At 41.2% G+C, this 17,819-nt stretch overlaps 1 long non-coding RNA gene across 5 annotated transcripts in view; it reads left to right on the forward strand.

The window, feature by feature from the left end:
* Positions 1–7,127: 7,127 nt before the first annotated feature.
* The window catches only part of LOC116231049 (uncharacterized), a 149,128-nt gene continuing 138,436 nt past the window's right edge, over positions 7,128–17,819 (forward strand). For 4 of the 5 annotated variants that reach the window (XR_016465961.1, XR_016465960.1, XR_016465962.1 and 1 more), the window contains exons 1-2: positions 7,128–7,394; positions 11,652–11,719. This is a non-coding gene — a long non-coding RNA (uncharacterized LOC116231049). Of the gene's footprint in view, positions 7,395–11,651; positions 11,720–13,286; positions 13,674–17,819 lie in introns of those variants that run through there. The other variant, XR_004167343.2, reaches the window with a different exon arrangement.

Here is a 17,819-nt window from a genome sequence, read left to right on the forward strand (position 1 = left end):
CAGCTGTCTTAAATATTAATATTAATCTGTTCCAAATAACATTTCTTCTGTCCAAATTAATGGCAGCTGTGTGCCTTTTAAGTTTCTGGAACTGGTCTGTAATGTTGTTAAGCTATCTGAAAATAGTCAAGCAGAGGTTTTGCAGATGGTGATGGTTTTGTACTAAAGTTATGTTCAGAGAACTCCAACTATATCAAACTGTTGAATGACGCACAGTTTCTGCTCAAAGCCTTTTCTGTTGCATCCCTTCAGAGTTCTTTTATTCTGTCTCAACAAACAAAGCCATGTTTATATCTTGTTCTACAACAGTTTTTTTTTAACCAGTTCTTCTTGTTTTGATCAAAACACAGCAGGGCAATGATGGCTGACAAACCCCAACTCTTTGAGAGGTTAACTTTTAACACAGTCTGCATATTTAAATGCCTTTCTTCTCAGCAGAGAACTTGGGAATGCCAGTTTGAAGGCAAGAGAAAAATAATTTGATATGCTTCTTGGGTGTTTTAAAATTTTACATTTCTAAGACTTAAAAATGAAGACTTTCTGAACTATCAAAAATTCTTAGTACTGTGTTTTGCTTTTATGAACTTCAGTAGTTATAACATTAGTTCATTATGTCTGCAGTTTCAGAGAGGTGTCCAGCACTGTCAGTGAAGTACTTCAGTTGCGATTTACTGTGCTGCAAGCTAGACACATTCTGATCAACAGCATTTTACCTTACCTGCTTTGCTGTGGGTTCCATTTGAGTCAGTGGAAAGAAAGTCAGGGAAAGTCAGGTAATGTAGGAGAAAGTGAGATAAAGAGCGTTGGAAGAAAGCTTTGACTTTCTGAAGCCGTTAGTTGTTTGGTCACAGGCCAGAGCCAGAGAAAGATTTTTTACTTTGAGTTACTGGGAGAAACTAAGCAGTACTCAGAATCATAGAATCACAGAATCTTAGAATCATAGAATCATAGAATGGCCTGGGTTGAAAAGAACTGTAAGGATCACCTAGTTTCAGCCCCCCTGCTATGTGCATGGTCACCAACCACCAGACCAGGCTGCCCAGAGCCACATCCAGCCTGGCCTTGAATGCCTCCAGGGCATCCACAACCTCCTTGGGCAACCTGTTCCAGTGTGTCACCACACTCTGAATGCAAAACTTCCTCCTAATATCTAAACTAAGCCTCTGCTCTCTTAGTTTTAAACTATTCCCCCTTGTCCTATCACTATCCACCCATGTAAAGAGTCATGTAAATGGCAGAGGCTGATTTTGTCAGGCTTTTTGTAAGAACAAGTTTATTGGACACAGTGAGAAAAATACATTCTTGAATTAAATACAGCTCTCCTCATACTGAAGTCATAGCAACAAAATGACCTAATTCTCCAATTCTACTTTTTTTTCTCCTCTTGTAGTTGTTGCTTTAATTTCCTACAATATGTTATTCTTGTTGTTTGGAATCATGGGGAGGAGGGAGAGAGGGGAAACCAACCTGTGTAGAAATTAGCTTTGAGTTATTCCATCTGTGGACTCTTAATTTTGTCATGAAAACAGAGAAGCCTGGCAGGAAGCAAGCTTTTGACTGGCTTCATGTATCCTCTTGTCTGGAACTGGTTAAGAAAGTGTGGCATTTAGAATGAAAGCAAAAGCTTCATTTCTGGAACTCTGAGTGTTTGCCCAATTCTTTGACCATCTGTTTTTGTTGACAGCCACCTCTTTGTGTTGTGCCAAAGTTATTTTGGCTTTTATAATCTGTGTGTGTGTGTGTATGTGAGTACATGGTGGTGTGGTTATGTGTGTCTGAATGTAGATCATTAGGGCTTTACTTACTGGGTATGATTGCAGGAGATTGAATGCTTAAAAGCAGTTATCTTGTGAAGACTGAATTACCAGGAGAAACATGATGACTATCTTTGGTTTCTCTTTCTAGTGGGACACTCCAATCCCGTCCACACTGCTATCCTCTCCAAAAGCTGTCAGCTTCTGCAGGCATTCCTTGTAACTTAAGTTGCATTACAGCAGTGCTCAGTATGCAAGTACCTGTCTCAGAAGTCATTGTCATGATTAATATTAGTGATGGAGAGCACAACATCAGCCTGGACGTGGAGAGCACATTATTATCTTCATTTCCAGAAGCTGGAGCTAGGACCTATTAGGCAGTAGTATTCTGGAGGTGCTTGGTCATATTAACCTCTCTTGGCTTCACTTATCCTCCATCCTTGAAGTCAGACAATAATTATTCACCCCCTGAATCCTTCATATGCTAATACATCTACCACCAGTATATATCAGTGATCCAGCAGAGAAGATGAGATTCAGAACCCCATCATGGAATCACAAAAGCATTATGAAATATGGCCTCAAAATCTAGTGTGCTTCCTGATCATGCTTGTGTTTCTATACTGGCATTTGTTCTACACTGTTAGAAAGCTACAGCTTCTCCTTGTGTTGTTATTCTGAAAGGGAGATTGAGGTAAAAGAGAATTTTGTGCTGCTTTCTAGACTTTGTTTTTCTAGCATCTCCTTCAGAACTCCTGCATGGTATAAGAGTAGGCCAGAATAACGTGTATAGCCCGTGACAGGAGCAAAATGAGGCTAACAAATATCCTACTGAGGATGCGGTTTGACAGCTTCATCCATCCAGCTGAATTTGCATTGTGAGTATGAAATAGCTGCGTGTCATGGGCCACTGCCATTGCACACAGTCATTTATTTAATAACTCAGTGCACAGACATTAAAGGGGAGCCGTGCAACACTTCATTTTGTTGAAGACAAATAAGAAAGCTAGAGATGCCAGCATTTAGAAAAGTCGGGGTTGCACTGTTTCATCACCATACTTTTAATGTTCAGTCAGGCAGTTCTTCAGGTGTGAAATGGATCAAATTTTTATTAATAAAGGTGAAAGCATGGACTGTGGTATGTCACAGGCTGTTTCCCCGTGTTGTTTTCCTTCAGGCTGAATATGAAGGTAGGCTTTGAAAAAGATCAGCTTATTCCCTTGCAGCATGAAGTGCCGTAGTTATGCAATCTGCACTAGATGTTTTTTGGCACCATGTGAACCAGGTAGGTACACCTGCTCAAAATCTTGACAATATTGTTATTTTTCTCTGGAGCATTGCTTCTTCACATGGATTCTTGGCATTTGGTCAAGCTTTTTCAGAAGTACCAAGTACTGTGATTCCATCCTTAGAAGGACTAATTTAAAATGATGCGGAGTGTCTAGAAATCAAGCTTCCTAAATATTTGTCTAAATAGAAAAATGCAGAAATTAAAACACCTGAAATTGGTTGCTGCTTCCGAAAATCTATTTGCAAACATGAAAGAGAATATTTCCCTCATTTTCAACTTATTTTCAGGAATTGTATTCAACTTAGGGATTTTGTGTTTTCCAGCATGCTGCTCTTCCAGAATGCTGGCAAGTAGTATTCAGTTGCTATCCTAGATAAGCTTCTCTGATTCTAACTTAGAGATTTCCATGTGAAAATTAAGCATCCTGCCTCAGTGTCCTCTGCTTATTTGTACAAATCCTCCCAGTATTGGTGTGCTTCCATACCGGCAGGTATGGAAACAAAAAAAATTGAAATTATAAGAGAGCCTCCACTGAGTTTTGGGGGGCAGCATGTAATGCTGGGCAAAGGTAACTAGAAGTTCTGTTTTTTGCTTTGAGAAATGAGTCATTTTTTTTTTTTTTATAGTTGTTTTTAAACAATACAGTCTATATGGCAGACTCCTAAATCCTGTGCAGGTACTTAGTTTTTTTTTCTGCAGTGCGTCAAGGACTCAACTATTCTCATCAGTGGGTGCCTAATTCTAAAAGCACTGACAAGATTTTAAGCGGAAAGTAAGTCATCAGACAAACTGGAAAGGAACACCAACAGTTGTCACTCCCCCTTAGCATCAACAGAGCTAAAGGGTTTTGAGTGCTTTCCTCACAGCCAGGCCAGTTTTAAAACTTCAGTTCTTATTTTCAGAATTTGAATATATGGCTGAAACATGTCTTGGGTTGCTTTGCTAAATAGCACATGGGATTAAGTTTTTTTTTAATTGAAGCACTGAAACAATTTCTGTTCTCAGAGGTCTATGGAAAAAGTAATTTCAAAAACAGAAAAATATGTGCAGAGATATGGCACAGAAAAGAAGACCTTAACAAGGGATGTTCTGTTGTGTTAATTATTGCTGAAGTAGAGGAGAATGTGGAAAAAAAAATAAACCACTTATGACTGGTTTATACTTGAAATATTTAAGAAATAAGAAAAGCATGTTCTGCAGCTCCTGAAATGTCTATTGTACCCAAGTAACTATGCTAACTATCGGTTGGTGTAAGTGGATGCCACCTCATGGATTTCAGTGGCATATCATCTCTTTAGACAAGCAGAGTGGAAGGCATCTGACACAAACAGAAGGATTTTACTTGGTTGCATATAGCTCTGTGTGCACTGACATGGAAGGCTTTGACTTTAGGCCAGTGCGTGTTTGGTCAGCCAGGTGATGGAGTAGCTCAAAAAAATCTAAAAGCATGAGGACGTGATAAGCTATTCAAGAAGCAATCGACTGTAATTTATTTAAAGCAAAGCAAAGACCCTGTGAAAAGTTCTCATTTCAGTAATAGCTGATTCATTCTGCACTATTTGTCTGCCTTTCTTCTGAGCTGGTCTGTAAATCAGAGTAGTGCAAAAGGAAAAGGTAAGAGCCAGTTAGGTGGAACAGTAATTAGTGTTCTCAAGTATTTGTCCAGTGGAACCCTTTAATGCTTCTTGTGGAGATCTTTAATTTTAGATTACTGTCACTTCTGAAGTTCTCACCACTCACTGCTGTAAGCTGTAAATGAACATTGTTCTAAACCTGTTTAGAATGGGGAAGCTGCAAGGGGCAGCTTTTCTTGCCACACTTAATCCAGGTGCTGCAGTATTTCTTCATCACTGCTCTCACTGCTTGCTGATCAGCTGTGGCCATAGCAGGCAGTGAAGCCTGGCTTCCTTGCACCTGCACATCTGACTCCAGTGGCTTTGCCTGATGCGGCACTGTAGGTCTCAGATGTTAAGATTTTCCTTCAGCACCATTGGAATGTATGCAGCTTCCTAGACATGAACAAAGATTGAAAGGTGCATTGTGTACAGAATGTGTGTCTAACCTTAAGGCTTGCCTGGGTCACACTGAGTGAAGAGGAATTGTTCTGGGCTGCTATAAAATAGGTAGGTTGTTCCAGAAGTAATGCCTCCTATTGATTTGCGTGGAAACTGCAATAGGTACAGCGAGCACAGTAACATTGTTTGACAGAACAACTTCTTAGCTACAAAACACTACTTTTCAATGTAATCACCATCATTAGCGGTGCATTTTCACCACCAGTGAACAAGAGCCTGTGTGCTGCACTTGTAAACATCTGCACCAGTGGATCCACTTCTCAAACACACAACCCACTGTCTCCCTGTGCTCACAGCCACTGTTTGGTCTCCATCAATGTTCAGCAAGCATTGATAATGTCAGTAGGTGCCATTTTCTTCTCATGGAGGAATTCAGTGACACACCTTTACTTCATATGCACTTCCACATCAGACACCAATTTGTCAGACTGCCCCTCTACTGCCGTCTGTCACATGGCAACAAAATGAAGTGGAATGTTGGTGGGAAGATTCAGCCTCTATTGCCGTACCACCATCATCCACCTCTGGTATTGTGGGCCAGCATCATAAATAGGAAGAATTACTTTCAGAGCAGCCCTCATAAAATATGTAATACGGTTAATGTACATATGTAACAAAACTTATTTTAATTTTTAATGTTTTATTTTTTTAAAATTAAAACATATGGAAAAGAGATCAATAAATCAGAAAACCAGTCCTTGTTTCTTGGAAACTATCTCCTCAGTCCTGTTTGATGGCAGTGGCTGCAATTCTCAGTGAGCTCTCAAGGTGTTTGTCAAGGAGTTTTGATGACATTTTGCTCTTCCTGTGCTCCATTCTTGAAAACAGCTGGTATTGAATGTATGCACTGCTAAAAGCACTGACACACATCAGGTGTGACTGTGGAGCGGGGGGTACATCTCTCCGGTAGGAGAGGGCTTATACAAGTCTGGTGAAGAGATGTAATGTATTTTGTTTATTTATTTATTTATTTTATTGTGTCTAAAGGGGTTTCAGTGGCCTGTGGCTTTTCTTGATAGTTGCTTACAGTTTATTGGCAGAATATGTTCAGTGTAAGCACTCCAGATGTAAGAGCCATATTAGTAGACTAATAAATTAATACTACTTTACCATCCTGAGGAAAACTGCATACAGGGATTTGGGCTTCATTTTGAGCAGTTTTGTTCTCTTGACTATAAAAGCACTTTGCTGTTCAGAAATGTGACGGGTATTTTGGCTGAGGTGATACTGAGCAAGCAGAGCTGCATCAGCATTGTTGTGCTGGGAACTGTCTGGAAATTATCAGAAATAATGAGACTGGCTTGTCATGGAGCTAACAGTCTGTGTTTGGAAGTGCTTGTTGTGAAACGCTGTGAACTAAGCTGAGCTGCTGCTTCTGGGAGCCTGTGCTACAGGACCAGTGATTTGTTTTTGTTATGGACTGAAAGAAAAGATAGTTCTTCAGCGGTCTTGGTTTGTTGTTTTTTTGTTTGTTTGTTTTTCTCTTGGGATTTATCAGCCCCAAGGAATCACTGCCCTGAGAGGAGGTGTCAGACATTCTGCTCATTTCGGATTTGTTTGTAGAAGACTGTTTTGAACCTGGTAGGTGATTGTGGTATGGTCACAGAAGTGTCCTATTTCTTATTTATTGCAAACAACTTCAGAACTGCAAATCCAAGCCTCCACTTCTTCAAAAAGGAATGGAATTACACCAGCGTGTGAAGAACTTCCTAGGTTTGATGAGAATTTAACACAAACATCTATCTGTACCTTACTCTGTATTTGTGAAGATGTCTTTTTTTCGCTTATGCTCAACTTGGATCTCGTTCCTGAATTTTTGGGCAAATTTTCAATTAGGCTGAGGAGACAAGTTGTGACAGGTCTACCTATGGCTCAGTTCATGAATTTGCAGAGCGCTTAGCTGAACAATGCAGCGCACTCACACGTGTGAGTAGCTCGCTAATTTGGATGTGCCCCTAATGACCTCGTGGTGCCTCCAGCTGAGCAAAAAGCACAGGAGAAGCTGGCTGGGATGGGGCTTCCTAAGTTAGATAAGAATAGTAGCGGAAGGGTTTGTATGAGAATTGACGACCCCAAAAAGACTAAAGGCTATGTTTTTGCTTGAATTTTAATGAAATTAATGGAGAATCCTCCACTTACTATATCATGCTACTACTTGTAATTGGTAACAGAAAGCAAATGAGCAAATGGAGCTAAGGGAAGGTACACAAATTGTACTAGTAAACTTTGGACCTGTGTTCGAGGCATCTGGTGGTGAACAACCTCATCTTTCAGGTAACATGGTTTAGTTTTGTTCTACTTCTGTTCAACAAAAAACTATACCTCTTTATATCAGCACAACACTGTGTAATGTGCTGTTGATACGAATGCAATTTCCTCATAGTTCTTAAAGAGTTAAAATAGTTTGGCTGCATAGCACTTGCAATGATTTTGTTAAAATAATAAAAAGAAAAACAACACACGTGTGCACACGCGCACACAAAAAAATCCAAACAAAATAGCTCTTCTTGCAAAACAAAGAGGAATAATTAAGAAGGCAGTTAAATAGAAATAATCTAAATCACTTGATTAGTTCTTGCTCTTTTTTTTTTTTAAATCATTTGTTGTAGATGAGTATAGGGAGAAGTGATACACGATGCGCTCACACTCCACATCACTGAGATCCATCTGTAAATGTAGAGCTGTTGCCACACTTCCATTCTATATGCTGCATATTTTGCAAACAGCTACACCTACACACAGACAGCACGAGGCATTAGGGCTTTCATTTCCAGGATGCTGTATGTACGTGGAGCCTGCAAGCTGTGAAATGGCAGTCATTCCAAACCTGACTCAACTGATTTGGCTGAGTGTTAGCAACAGAAAGCATTGTCTAGGTGGGGGGGGAAGAGGTGGCTGCTCTTTATTTCTGAATGGAGTGCTTAATGGCAAAGATTTTATGAAGTTGTAAGGCAAGTGATAGTAAAAACTGCAGTACAGGGCTCTTGCCGTGTGTGTGTGCATGTGGATGAAATTGGAAAATTCATCTCTCTCCATCTAAGCTGTAACTGAGTTTTTATCTAGGTTCGTTATTGTATATATATTTTTTTCTTTTCTCCCTTGTGATGTGTTGTAAGAATAAGCGTGTGTTCTCCATCTTCCCTCCCTCTCTTCCTCCCTCCTTCCCCCCCCCCCCACCCCCCCCCAAGCTGTAGGGCCAGAAGGTGGGGTGGTACCTCAGGATAATGGTAGCAGAAGGCGAAGGAGGCAGACAGCTGGCAAGTTCTGCCCCAATATGCTTCTCTGAAAGAGGCAAGGAAAATGCAGAAGATGTGATGCCTGAATGGCTCACTTTGCAGCAAAAGGGAAGATTAAAAGTAAAATTAGTTAACATCTTGCTCATTTCAAACCGCCACACGCCAGCTTTTTGCTCCATGCGATCCGCCACCCCTTGCCTTTATTTTTGAAGGGAAGAGGCAGAGAATCCTGGGGTTGTGTAGAAATCCTTGTACTGAGCAGCACTTGTAAGACTGAGCACTCCAGGTAGTCTTCCTATTAGCTCTATCTGTCATCTTTATGAGACTGCCTGTTTACTGCTGTTACCTAGTCAGCTGCGTTCCTCCATGAGAAGCTTTTATTTGTTGTACTAAGACAGTGTTAAACAAGTGGATGAAGGTCTGGGGTAGAAAGGGAGGCTGAAGCAATTGGAATTGCTCAGTCAGGAAGGGGAGCAAGTCAGGAGATGGTATATGCACATCTAAGGTCACCTAAGACCTTATGGAGCTCTTATCTAAAGAAGATCCTATTGCTGTCTATTGCTTCCCAGTGGGAAGTGTGTAGGTAATGCTGGAAATAATGCTCTGAGTAGAGAATTTCATTGCATGTGTAGTCTTGACAATCAGGTCCAAGTCATATGACTGTCCAATTTTTTTTTTTTGTGAGCAACTCTTTTTGAAGAGGTTTTGTTCTATTCAAGTGAAACTCAACAGTATATTGTACAGTGTCTGATTTTATGTAGTGCTGTGAAGCAGACTTTAGGTTCTCAATAAAGAAGCTGCTGCAGAGTCTGAAAACTCTTCTTACATCAACGCAATGGAAAGAAATAAGGGTACTGATCTTAGTCCTTGTCTTCACCATTGGAAATGCTGACTAATGAGCCCAGGATGTGGGATGGGATATTTTCTCACAGTTCACGTAGCTAAAGGTATTACTGTTGGGTTAGTGTTTGCTAACTTGGGCAGAAGACAGGCATATATCAGTGCAAAAAGCTTTTAGAAAGTCTGTTCAGAGACTAATGCCCTGAGCCATACGTATCAGTGTTTTCAATAGACCAATTCTGCTGTTTTTGCAGATGATTCCCTGAAGTGCTTACCCTTGTAAGGAAACTTGAGTAACAGGTTGACAGTAGTCATTGATGTCAGCCTTGTCTCTGCTGAAGCCCAGGGCTGATGCAGTCAGCAGTCCCAATGATGATGACTTAGGGGAGGGGGAAAAAAAAAAAGGCAATGAACTTGTAAGCTGAATTTCTGCAGAAGAGCTCTAGCCCTGGAACAAGCACTGACTAGCAATACTACCTGATTAACTGCTTTCCTCTCTCTAGTTTTCTTACACAAGTCAGCATGGCGCAATTGATTGCAGCAGGGGTAAGAGCACAGATGTCTCCAGTGAGGATTCATGTCCTCATTAAAGTGGAAGAAATGGAAGTACTGACTGTTCCTTCAAGTATGTTTAACCTCAGTTGTGGCCACCTGCAACGTGGGGGCTTTCCCAGTTGGGGGCAGGGGTCCTTGTTAATAGCTCTAGCTATCCTAGCCACTTAAGTAACCAACTGCTTTTTGAACAAACTTGTGTCATCTGCAGTGCCACACCGAAAGGGGTCTCACTGCTTTTCTATGTGTAGTGAAAAAGAGGCTGGCGTGCACATAGATTGCAGACCTTAAAATAAGGGCTTGTAGTGGAAATGCTGAGTCACAGCTTGAACAAGTGATTGAGCACCTGGTGGGAAGGCAGGGCCAACCCAGGGGAGCTCAGGTGCATGCAATCCACAAGAGTGCCTGGAAGGGATGGAGCCAGGATCCACCCCTTCCCAGACCTCATTTAAGGGTTGGCAGTGGAGGCAAGGGTATCTTACTGGAGATCTCTGCCTACCTGAAGCTTTCCAAAGGTAATTTTCTTGCTTTGTTTCTGTATCCATAGCTGAGGCATTTGGGCTCTTTCTCATTTGCTGCAGCTTAGGACTTTGCTGTCACTGCTGTGTTTTCCATCACATTGTGGTATTACAGGACTGAAAACTGTGCTGTAGTTGAGAAGCACTGTGTTCTATAAATTGGCTTTTTTTTTTGTTTTTTTTTGTAGCACTTAGAACTCAAATACCTTAGGCTATGTCCCTGTGTTAATTTAACTGGATCTAGTCAACTGTTCCACCACTGATTTTAAGGCATTCCAGCTCTCTTTGTGATGACTATGTGATATGTCAAAGGTTATTGCAAGCACTGGTGGCAGTTGTGACATTAGGGTGAGTAAAAGAAAAGCTTGTCTCAGATGAAGGCTGTGACATGTGCAGAGATGTTTTGGAGGGCCCAGCTGTTTGGTTATGTTTATGTTTCTTCACTATGAATTCATTCTATCTTGTTTTTTTTTCTTCCCCTCCCTCTTATCTTCTACCATACCTGTGCATATGAATGTATGAAGTTTCTATGGAGCCTGCCTTACATTATATATTTTCCTGTGTACCTCTAATGGCGTGGGGAAGAAAACACCACGTTAATGATGGAAAGTTATTTAGTGCTGCATGGAGTTAATTGCTTCTAATCACTGCTTACATCCATCTGGTTTTATGGTAGACAACAAACCTCTTCATTGGATTTGCTCATTAGGCATACTGTAAATCACAGCAATGCTCTGGCATCTTGCATATTGTGCTTCCATTAGTTGGGCTGCATTTTTGTAGAGCTGGGAACAAAGAATGGTAGGCACTGGGAAGTGGATGGATTTCAGTCTCTGGTTGGAGAGTGCACCAGGACTTGTCTCTTTTAGGTTACCTTGAGGTTGAAAAGCATGCAGAAAAGCTGCCAAACAGCTACAATTAAGAAATCACATGAACACCTCAGTAGCATCTTTTTCCAGCTCAGAAACTGAGGATAATGTTTTCTGCTTGGGCTGAAATTAGATGTCATTGATATTGGGTTGAACAATAGCATAATTAAAAGGCATGAATTTGTTATCATAGAACCATGAAGGTTGGAAAAGACCTCTAAGACCATCTAGTCTAACCACCAACTCATCCTCACCATGCTCACTGACCGTGTCCCTGTGTACCACATCTCTTTGGTCCTTGAACACCTTCAGGGACAATGACTCCCACGTCTCTCTGGCCTGTGCCAGTGCCTCACCGCTTTTTCTAAGACTAATTTTTTCCTAATATCCAACCTGAACCTCCCATGGCACAGTTAAAGCCATTACCTTACAAAGCCGTTATCTTTATAAAGGAAAGGACTCCATTTAAAACCTGAAATGACACTAATGCCAGCTCCATTTCTTTTTTTTTTTCAGGTGGTCACCTGTGGCCCTGTGAGTTGTCTCTGGCCAGGTCCAGGACCAGATAATTCATGAGAAGAGAGGTAAGGACTGTTTGAGTTCTGATGGGTAGCTTGCTCAAGGCTAAGCTGCTGGTTAAGTTGGCTGCTGGCCGGTAGCACTGGTGAGGAAGGTCTCTTTTAGAGTAAAATTCTTCTGTCTGAATGTGTTCCCTTTGTTCCTTTAAAAAAAAAAATAATAATAATGAAAGGACAACAGAGCTACAGGTTGTTTGTACACAGTACAGTTTGTACTGTGGTTGCATGGAAATCTTTTTCGGAAGCTGTTTTGGCTGCATGTAGCAGTTAAGTGTCGTTAAACAGAAAACTTGCATGGGGGTGAGGGAGAGAAAGAAGTGGTGTGTGCTGCCCCTTAGCTACACCACACTATGGGAAAATGTAGCTTTTAATTGGAGGAAGGTGTCAGGTTTCTGTCTCTCCCGTTGTTGCAGTAGATGTGAAACAGCAAAATTAACTTCTCTGTTTTAAAGTTCTGCGTTGGGTCATTGGTTTCCTTTTTTCAAATGGCAACATGAATACAGGTTTAGCCTTCGCCCATAGATAATCTTTCCTGTCATTTTACTTGGTGTTAGAAATCTTCAAACATTTTCAACTCTGTACTGTTTTATTCTAATTGCTTAAATGGAGTGGATGACTATGCTGTTCCTTCATACAGTAGGTATATTACTTGGAGATCTTCTCATTTAAATTGGGTAGAAGGTTTGTGAAAAACAGACTTGTCAGGGGATAAAAGAAACCTGTAAGGCCATGCTGTTAAGGATGGAAGGCACTTTGCTTTGGTGCAGGATGTTCTTGGTGGTGCACAGGGCAGCCTAGGGTCTCTTATATGTCAGTAATATTCTGAGTATCCTCACTTACAAGTCAGCTTGGTGTGTAAGATGAAATGGTGTTACTCTTCAGTTTGATCTTGAATTGCTTTAAAATTAAAAAGACTTTTCCCAATGGATCTTAACCAAGCGGATGAGGTAAGCTGGAAAAACATGAAATGCAACTGAAATCACTGCAGACAACACAGCATTTCAGTGGCTTCTCTTTGTGGTACAGGAGGATTTCTTGTTACTGAGTTCAGTCTACCTGCTGCGTCATGGAGTCATTTTTTAGATTGTAACACTGTCCCTCCAGTGTTCATGAGCCTGGAGGATGTATTCTGAAATCTGTATGGGATCCATTCTGTTGTGTTGTACTGGTTCTGCTAGCTATTTTCACCTTCACTTTTGTACAGAGAACTCATGTGAGGTGCTACTGGAACATGCAGCAGTGGCTTCAGTGCTTGGAGCTCTGTAATAAGTAGTAGCCAAATGAGTTCTATGATAATCTATCATTGCTGTTATACTTGCAATGAGCCATGTTAATTTCTTGGATATGAGGCACATTTGATACTATGAAAATCTTGCTTGGAGGCCAGCATTTGCTTTCCTTCTTAAAGGGAGCTGTTACAATAGGCAAAAACAGTACCATGTTTCCTATCCTTTTTCCACCCCTTTTTCTTCTTTTTATCTGCAGCTGTACATCTTTTATCAAGAGCTTTTATGTTCCGTGCTCTGTGTTGAGTGCCCGTTGTGACAGGAGCTTTTTTTTTTTTTGCCATCAGGCATAGGAATGCTGATTTGGGTGCCGTGATAACTGCAATTTCTACCTGAAAGCACAACCATTTGTCCTGGCGGCATCTCCCTGGGGTACTCCATTCTGAAAAAGAAAAATGGATAATAAAACTCACCACAAATGGCCTACTTCAATTTTTGACAAAATAAGCAAGCAGGAATTTAAGAAGGATATTTTCTTGCTGATGTCTTTATAAAAAATCAGTGGTGGTTATAAGAGGTTTCAGCTCCTCTTTTTCAAGCCAATCATAAATAATTCCCTAGAGAAGCTACCTTGCACAGCTTCAGAGGTGCATTGTCATCCACTAATCATGGCAGCTCTGCCAAACTGTGTCTGGTGCAGTGTGATGGATGGATGTGATTTGATGAATGGCATATGCCTGGGCACGCTATTAGAGTGTATTCACTTCAGAAAGATTAATGATTTCAGGTTGTGCTGGCATCTTTCAGGACTCAATGTTTTAGGTTTATCTATCCATCTTTCACACATCAACAATAGCATTGTGTGCTCAAGTCAAAAAACATAAGGGTAAATTAATATTTTCTTATAGATAGATGGAGGCTTTGACTGACTTGTGTAGCTCCTGTTACCAGTACATTTTGGCTTTCATCAGAGAAGGCAAAGAAGCCTATAGAAGCATTAGTCTCAGGTGCAACTCCACTGCAAGGTTCCTAGTTACTGGTTTTTGTTCTTAAACACCTGTACTCTCAGCATTCTGCTTTCCCAGCACTCGCAGTAGGTGGCAGCCTCAAATATGTGGAACTGGGAGCCTTGCACTGTCAGTGTTTAGGCTGGTTAACAAGAACTAGGAAGGAAGTGTAAAATGTAGCATTTGGGTTTTGTTTTTTTTCTTAGTTCTTCAGGTTTTCAAAGCGCTCAAGAAACACCAGGAGATTGGCTAACTTGTTGATTTTTAAAATGCAAGTTGGAACTCTTTGGTCCCACGATTCTAGAAGCTGATGCATGCAGTGAAATAGTAGCTATCATGAAGATTCAACACTGAGGAGTGGTGACGTGCCCACTGGAGGGAGGTCCTGAGAACACTGCTGGTTCCTCTCAGATGAAAATGGAGAGTTTTGACATGGCCTGAAGCAGAGTGGAGAGGTACAGTGGAAACTGAAAGATGGAGAAAGAGACAAGTGCATAATAGAAATATATTTTTATACAGAAACAAACAAGGTGAAGAGAAGGCTGAAGGCAAGGCACACAAAACATGCTGCATAGATGGTGGTAAGTGAAAAAGCTAATCTGATCACCGACTGGCAGCAGTTCCCAAGGGAGCACAGAGATTAGGCAGTGACCAGCCGTTGTATGCCATACCCTTTGTGATCCTGTGTATATCTTCAGTAATTGATTAACAGGGCTTGTGGTGGGTTTAGTTCTGCTTGCACCAAATATGAGGCTTTCTCTTATATCCTAGGCCAGCATGGTTATAAAACCAAACTTGGGAAAAGCCTCTTTTTGAGTGCTGAAACTTTTCAGATGCTGTATGCTTTGGAAAATCAGCTACCTAGTTATCTGATTGGGAAACAGGTACTTGCAAAACTCTCTGTGTGCTCAGTAATCGAGTTTATATATTGATAGGGGAGACAGTATAAAGCTGGGACATCAAAGGCTTGCAAATAGTGCTGTGGCTTCTCTATCTTGACTTTTTTTTTCCTCCTGACCAAGCTCATTATCCTAGCCAAAATCACTCAATATTAGCATCCCACCCGGGTTGCTGGAGTTAGCAAAGCTCTGGAGTTTCATTTTTTCCTGCCCGCCTGTCGAGCAGTCTGGGCTCTTGGAGTGAATTCTTCTGCTTCTGCATGCAGGGCTTCTGAGAGACCGCCTGCGCTGATGTGAAGTCCCTGTCCCTTGCTCCTATTACATGGGCATTCAGTTTAATAATTGTGTGAGGATGGCAGACCTGCTGCCAAAGCCCTGCGCATCCAAAGTCATTTGGTGAAGGAGTCCATTATGATCATGGCTCGCAGTGATAAATTCCCTGTGATGGTAGCAGCTCACAGCAGCCTCCTCTCATAATGGCATTCTGCTCTTGTTGGCAGGGATCCCTGGGCAGGAGGCACTGCCCTGAAATAGTGGAAATGATGATGAGAACAACAATAGCTAGACAAGTCTGGGTGATAGGAAAATTAGGGAGGAATTCTAGTAAATTCTTACTTGAGATCACTGTACATAAAGGAATTTGCAAAAGAGTTGCTGAATAGGAGCCTTGGTGTCAATGGACTAATCAAAGAGGGAGAGTTAACCTGTCTTCCATGGACGTGTATGTTGGCAGCCTGTAAACTCTGCTTTTTGATTTTTACCTTCCCTTTTCTGCTCTGTGCTTTCCTTTTACATTGGGTTTCTTAGTTGCTTTCTGAGGACCCCAAGGCAAATCTTCCTGTTTGTTCCAGTGGGAACCCTGGGCCAGTCCTTTTGTCCAAATAAATAAACATTAGGAGAAAAGTGGGAGAGCTGGTATTCTGTGTTTTGATGATGCTTTTTGGTAAAATTGGCATGAAGAGGTGTATCTCTGTGCATGAAGGTACATGCAAGTTTGTGGAGAGTCAGTTAAAGAGATATTATACATCAGAAACAATTCATTAGAGATGAGGAAGGCTTTACACACATACTGTAATAATTGATGGAGACCTCACTTTTCTTTGTCTCTCTCTGTCTCATTAAGCCAGTCAAATTGGCTCAGACTCTAGGACAGTAATCTGTTCAAATTTGTGTCGCCAGTTTTCCTGTTTACAGACAAGTGAACATGTAGATCACAATAAGGCAAATAAATATGCAGTTTTAATTGTCAGGAAATGGTTAATGCTGATGAACTCGTTAGATATCAGTCATTTGTAGGGTGTTATGCAGTCTGTTTTCTGATTATTAATTTTTAATTGGCTGCTTATCTACTTGTACCTCCCAAGTGGTGGGGAGCCCTTGCAACAGACCTGGCCCCTGAGCTGCAAAGTGCTGCTAAAAGGACAGCCATGTTGCTGCAGCACTGCCAATCTGAACTGGTTGATGTGGGGGATTTGATTCAGTGAAGAGAACAACTCAGTTCCTTGCTGCCTTTTCTCTGCAGGCTTGTTACCTGATCTCTGTGCAAAGCACAGGAGAACTGAAAGATTAATCATCTCATCAGCTACTTTATGTGTCTTAAAGATTATTCTGTGCGTGGCTGCAGAGCAGAGAGGACATACTTTTGGTTTGTTTATTAAGTGAGGATTTTCTTTTTCATTGGGTGATTTGCTAGTCCTTTGCTCCTTTTGTCACTTGCCCTTGGCTGTGGTATAACCATGAAACATTTACTGCAAAGCCATGAAGAATCCATATGTCCGTTTGATCTGTTAGGCCACCAAGAAGCCAGGGCTTGTGGGGTAGCATAAGGATATCTGAAGGTGACACATGCTGTCATTTGATGAACAGAGATGCAGAAGGGGATTCTGGCAGCCACTACCTTGGCCTTGACAACTTGTGATGGTGACCAGGTGGGGTGTGTTATCTTAATAGTCTGGAGCTCTTGTGAATTATTTGCTGATAGATGTAAACAGCTGTTATTCTTGGTAATGGAAAGCAATTAGAAACATCTGTACTCTTGGCGATGAGTAATGCCTCCCATCTTCACTGCTCCCAAGTGCCAATTGGAAATAACTACATCATCAGAATGGGGCTGGCAATTCTACACCGCATTATGGACTGATGATTAGTACTGAGCTGTGAAGAACAAGAGGTGAAGTGCAATAGAACGAGCTCGTACCTGTGTTCGCTTCCTTTTTTGGAAAAAGTAGAGGGGATTTGCTGTTTTCTCTGTAAAGGGCAAGAAGGCACTTTGTACTTCCCTACCAATCCACAGGTGACTTGATTTTTTTTTGAGCAGCCTTGAATTGGAGCTGTAAGTCAAGATTAAGACATGATGGAATGCTACAGCTCCTATTCAGCTTGTTCTGGTCAAACTGCTTGTCCACCAGATGCCTCAGCAGAGTGAGTATGTCTAGATTTCAGGGACTTGCCCACAGTTGAGGTGAAAATGTTGATTTGTTTGCACTTGAGTTTCCTGTAGGACAGGCAAATAAAAGTAGAAGAGAAGGCATGTGCAGTGGCAGGATGTGATAGTTCTGGATAAACTATGATAGACAGTGACTGTGTCACCTGCTAGTTCAAAGGAAATCCACATGCAAGGGAAGAAGCAAACATGGGTTTATTTGTTTTTCTGTAAAGCAAGTACAGAACTTGGGAGGTGTTCTGTTCCTTCTCCAAATACTGCAGACTTGATGTTTCTGAATGCCCACTGTGTATTTTAACTGTTTTCTTTAGAATTAGGGCTAGCTTGTAGTTTCATGTGAAGAGTTTCAGATGCTTGACTGGAAGAGCACTATAACATGTGTTCTGTGGACTGAGATGTGTGGCCTTTAGGAATCCCCATTATCAAGGGCATTGTAGAGAATTTGCTTGTGATAGGTGCTACAGTACTGTGTAATAGTACGGCTGAAATTGAAGACTTAAAAGATTAATTTTGAGTTGGAATATTAAAAAT

Source organism: Phasianus colchicus, chromosome 4, assembly GCF_987193195.1.
Source record: "Phasianus colchicus chromosome 4, bPhaCol1.hap1.1, whole genome shotgun sequence".
NCBI classification, from domain to species: domain Eukaryota; kingdom Metazoa; phylum Chordata; class Aves; order Galliformes; family Phasianidae; genus Phasianus; species Phasianus colchicus.